Source organism: Mustelus asterias, chromosome 18 (assembly GCF_964213995.1).
Source record: "Mustelus asterias chromosome 18, sMusAst1.hap1.1, whole genome shotgun sequence".
NCBI lineage: Eukaryota > Metazoa > Chordata > Chondrichthyes > Carcharhiniformes > Triakidae > Mustelus > Mustelus asterias.
In genome coordinates, this window is record NC_135818.1 from 49724863 (window position 1) to 49730862 (window position 6000).

The window sequence follows — 6000 nt, forward strand, 5'->3', positions numbered from 1 at the left end:
TCCTCTTGGATCTTTCCTGTCTTTCATCCATTCCTACCTTCCGTCCTAACAGTCTGCGAGTTAAGTGGAGGTATAATCTCTTAAGTTGGGGCGAGCACCACAACTCTCCCCACCACCACCACCACTCTGGCAGTTGGGTCCCAGCTATATCCACCACCACAGGTACCAATTCATGGTGAATGTTGTCACACAGGTTTTCCCTGTGTGTTTTAGGATCAATCCATTCTGTGGTCCGGGGGTGGCTTCAGGACAAATCGAGTGGGATGGGTCTGGGTTTGGCTTCGGCCCAGTTCTTATTTCATACAATGTAAAGTTCCCCTCTGAGTGTCCCGGGGCACCGCTGCCCGAGCTCTAATCCTTTTTCTGGGCTGTTGGCCAGACATCCAATTTCAGGGCACCCATTATTTGAAAATCCCCACCAATCCCCTGCTACGGTGACACTCAGATAACATTCAGTTGAACTGCCATTTGGTTTTTTTTGTATACCAGCCGCTAGTTGTTAGACCCAAACATTATACTCTTCTCGGGGTGCACCCATAACACACCCTCCTCACATTCCCCCGCGTCAGGTGGGGCAAACCATAAATAACTGGGAAAGCACAAGTTCACCTTGCTTGGAATGTCCTGTGTGCTTATCCCGATGAGGAGTCCGATGAGGTAGATCATAGGTTGCATCTCTGTCGTCGTCCATCGCTGTTCTGAGGAGATCAATGTAATTTCTGCTGTTATCACATCCAATATTTGATGTATACACAGATATTTAAACTGTCCATGTTCCCCCGCTTTTATTTTTGAACACTATTGACAGTGGTGTGGTCAGGAGGACCCGGGTATATCAATTATCGCTTGCATGTCGTAGTTTTTTTAAATTCTAATTGTGAAGCACTACGGAGCAAATTTTTGTTCAGATCGATAAATAGATAAATAAATAAATGAGGTGGTTGGAAAAGAGTTTATTTAACTGGCCAGCAAAATCAAGGTGGCCAGTTTTAGTCTAGCAGCAGTCACCATTAACTAAAGGGATTCAAACAGCACTGGAGTCAGTCTGTAATGACCTGAAGAGGTGTCTGTTCTATAAGTGTGTTGGAGTTTGAAGGCGGGCCACCTGTAAAATTTAGCACAAGTGCCTCTAAGAGTTGAAAATGTAGCTCAGTCGCCTTGACGATTTTAAAATTTAGCACAGCCGCCTCAATGACGTTAAAATTTAGTAAGAGTTTTAACAACACCAGGTTAAAGTCCAACAGGTTTATTTGGTAGCAAATAAACCTGTTGGACTTTAACCTGGTGTTGTTAAAACTCTTACTGCGTTTACCCCAGTCCAACGCCGGCATCTCCACATCACGGTTAAAATTTAGCACAGCCACCTCAATGATTTTAAAATTTAGCATAGCTGCCCCAAACGGCTTCCCATAACAGTAGGAACTCAGTCAGGCTGTTGCACATGGACATACAGAGTGTATGTTGGCAGGGGTTGGAAATAGGTCTGTGTGACTCACTACGTGTGCGACTGCTGCTAGTTCGGCAGCTTGAGCACTCAAATGGCTGGGTAGTTTGAGAGCGAGTTCTATTAGTGGCTGTCCCTGTTGATTTTCCATATAAATGCCACATCCTGTGATTCTGGTCCCATTCTCCATGGTGGATGAACCGTCTACATAAATTCTCATGGCTGAGTCTGTCCGTTGAGTGGTTGTCTGTTTTGTCCCCGATCGTGTCTCCTGTTGTTTCGGGATAAACGGACCTGTGGGGTCCTTTGTGGCTATAACCTGACATTCATGCGGATCTCCCCCATAATTTAAATTATCTGCCAGGAACGTGGGCACTTTGGTTCTCTTTACGGTGATATCCCTACCCTGCAGTAGTCGTGTCCAACGGGCAGCATGGACCTGGCTTTCTGAGCCGTCTTTAAGGCGGCCATCCAGCAGAAGCTGGGTTGGGGTGTGTTCAGTGAGGACGGTTATTGGGTTCAGTCCGGTAATATCGGCAAAATGCTGCACGGCCCAAAATACCGTGAACAGGTGTTGTTCACACCTGGAGAAGCCTTGTTCGACTGGGTCTAATACTCGTGAGGCATAGGCTACTGGGCCTGGTCTACCATGTCTTTCTTGTAATAATACTGCTGAAAGTGTGTGGTCAGTGGTTGCAACTTCTAAGGCGTATGGTGGATCTGGGTCAGGGACTAGTAAGGCTGGCGCTGTGGCGAAGGCGCGCTTTAAATCGGTTACTGCAGCTGTGTACTGCGCAGTCCACTTCCAGGTCACGCTTTTCTTTAGCAATTCGGACAGTGGGGCTGCCTTGGTGGCAAAGCCATCTATATGATTCCAACAGTACCCTACTAGACCTAGGAAAGATCGGAGGACACTCACATCTCGGGGCAGTGGAATGTGCACTATGGAGTCTATCCTTTTCTGTTCAATCTCCCTCTTCCCATGGGTAATCACTGTACCTCGGTATATAACCTTGGGTTGCAAAATCTGGGTCTTTTTCAGGTTGCCTTTGCAGCCTAATGAGTGGAGCAGTGCGAGTAATTCATCCAGCAATGTTATACGCTCCTCTTTGGTGTTAGTCTGTAACAATAAATCATCTACATATTGGAACAAGCACTCGGGTCGGGAAAACTTTTCTAGCCCGGTAGCTAGTCACCTGTGAAAGATGGATGGGGAATTATGGAAATCCTGTGGTAGGCAAGTCCAAGTATATTATTGTCCTTGGAAGGTAAAGGCAAACTTGTACTGGCAAGACCGATTTAAAGGGATGGACCAGAAGCTGTTACTGATATCTAGTACCATGAAAAACTTTGTCTGGGCTCCCTGTCTCATCATGGTGACAGGGCTTGTGGCTACTGTGGGGGCCGTGAGTGGGGCAACCTTATTTAATTCCCGACAATCGACCGTTAACCTCCATGATCCATCTCCCTTCTTCACAGGCCATATCGGCGCATTATTTGTGGATGCCACTCATCTCAACACCCCCTGCTGTAATAGACTATCAATTACTTTGGCCACCTCCCCCTCTGCCTGTCTGGGGAAACCATATTGTCTCTGTGGTTTCGGGTCCAGCCCTTCAATTAACACCTCCCCAGGTATCTGGCCACAACCATGTTTATGCCGCGCAAACACCCCATTGATTCTTTGAAGCACCTCCCTGACGGCTGGATCACTGCTAATCGTTAAGGGATCAAACCAGAATTCCCCTATTGTGCTAACCCTATTCGCATATGTCCCGACTGGAATGATCGATGGCGCTCTGCTAATCGTAGCCATCTGACAAATACATCGATTAGCTGGATCAAATGAAAGATTACATTTATTCGGACCCCAGGATGTGTTCAGCGCCGGGGGAAGGTTCAACTAACACCACCGGATGGTCACACACCATGTTACCTAGGCGGACCTGTACAGGGGCTGTAATGTGTCCCTCCTGCATGTGTCCTGTGAATCCACTGAGTGTAATTGTGCCCGTAGTTGGCCAAGGGATGTCTGTTTTTAATTTTGATACATTCAGGGTAGTTCGGGAGCCTCCGGTTTCCCAAAGGAATTCTACGAGGTGGCCTCTTACCTCGCTGTTAACTAGGGGTCTCCCTACGCTATCCCACCTGGTGCTACAGACCCAGATTGGGGCGGCTGGGCACCGTCAATCTAGGGTTCCATAGGCGGGGACAGTTGGATACAGTGATGGGCTCGTGCTTACGGTATGCATGGGGTGACCGGGACCTTCCATCGGTGGTGGGCGGTGTTCTCTCTCGTACCTAGGAGCTGCTCTAACTGGTGTAGCCGGTGGTCCTGGTGGTCTCGGGGACCGTGTATATGATGGCGGGGGTCTCCTACATTCTCGGGCGAAGTGTCCTGGCTGCCCGCAATTAAAACATGTCCCTCTATCTCTCCCGGGGGCTGCTGTGTAAGGTGGAGCTGTACCTCTCTGATGTTGGTGATCCCCTCTACCCTCGTTTCTCCATACTGGACCCTGGCTAGCCCTCATCGGAAGCATTCTCGCCTCCCTTTCTGACCGTGACATTGGGGTTCCCTGAACTTCCTGTTCCCAGACTCGAGCTAAGCGTCGGAGAACCCATGCTTCATTGTGTGTGGTCTCTGCGGGGTCAAAATTAGCGCAGGCTTTCTTGCCTTCCTCTGTGGTGTGCGAGACTAATGTCCTAGCCCATTTGGATGAATCAGCCTCATTTAATCTAGCCCGATCTAATTCCCCATATACTCCCGTGAAGTGGATCCATAAACGACCGGCAAAGGCAGTCGGATGTTCCCCTTTCCTCTGTCTACATTTATTTAACCCGTCTACAGGATCCCCTTTATTAAACCCTACCACGGTCAATATCGCTTCCTTAATTTTGTTTAAGGTTCCTTCCCCGACATTTTGAGGGGTTGGCAGGGCAGACCATACAGACTTGTTTAAGCACATGACTATCAGCTTCACCTCTTCTCTTTCATCTAGCCCATGCATTATCTTCTGCTGCCTAACTTCCTCAAAGAAACTGTGTGGGTCAGCCGATGGCTCAAAGGTTGTGATTTTATTTGCGGTTTCGGCCAATTGTGCCACCGTAAACGGGGTCGTGTATGTAACAGCTGGGGCCTGAGACTCTCCTACCCGACATTCAGTCGTCACTGGGTGCATCGGTACTGGAGGTGAATCTGGGGGCGCAGTGGGTATGACTTCCCCTGGGAAAGATGGTGGTGGATCCCAACCCTCGGTTCGCGTAACGTAAAGTCTAGCATTCTCCCTTAACTCTCCCCAATCCGCATTCTCTGTCTCCTCTTCCTCTCTGTCCCGAAGGTTCACATAAATCCGTTCTGAACCGATAATAGGGATTCCAGCCATGAAATTTCTGGCTGGCATTTGGAGTGGTCAGCGGTTGCCTGTCTCTGTTCTTTACTGGCTTGATGTAGCGCTTTTATTGCCGCCTGCAGATCAGTGCACTTGGCTTCCAATCGTGCTACTGCCCGCTCGGCTTCACCTTTGGCCAAGACAGCGCGCTGGGCAGCTTGGTAGCTCTCTCATACTGGGTTTGAAAATTGTCCAGATGTAATAAATTTGTCTGGTTGGTTCTCTTTAATTCATCCACCTCTCTGTCCTTTCCGGCTCTTATTTGCTCTATCCTCTCCTGCTGTTGTTCCTTTAGTTTCTTAATCTCCTCCTCCTTTTCCTCCTGTGCTCGCTTCAATTCCTCCAGTTCCTTACGAACTGTGTTTAATTCCTTTTCTGTTCCTAGCAGCTATCCTAAGCAGCTCACAATGGCAATCGCTTTCTCACATTTGTCTGCCCGTTTTCCCTGAACTTTCCTCAGATCATTCCAATACTTCTGCCCTCGGGATCCCGGTCCCGTCTCAGTATTGGACAAGATTCTGCCCATAGGGGCCATCCTTTCTTCTTAAGAAATTCCCTGATTTTTGTTTCCCATATGGGACACTTCTCTGTCTCTGTGCTGTTTCCTGCCATTCTATATTCAACAACAAGGGGTAGGGAGTTGATTGGACTGCGGGTACGGCTTAGGGCTATGTTCCGGTCCTAATCCCTCCGGATTCTAATGTAAACCTACGGAGTTTACCCCATCCTCCTTGTTAGTATCAATTTCCCGAAAGTAGTTATTTGTCCAATAAGGACTTTACACCTGTTGGCTCTGAGTTTTAAATAATCGTTCAATATAGATTCTGTGGGATTCGATATCGGAGCAACAAAGTTACTTCTTGTCGATGTCCCGGCGGAGTCGCCAATTGTTGTACCTGCCGCACAGTCTGTTTTAACCCTTATACGATGTCCAAGGAACTGCGAGTAGACTTCTTGTTAGTACAACCAATATCTATTTAAAACATACAATCAATAATCACCCACCCAACCAACAATAAGTTATCTTACAGAAAATACTAAAGTTCAAGTCCAATACAAGACCTTGACTTAACTTTGCGTGACTGGCAAGAACCCAAACAGATATTGGCCTTTATCTGTGCGCTGGACTCGGTCGTCCTCTGCGTAGTCTGGTCCTTTAGTCTGGTC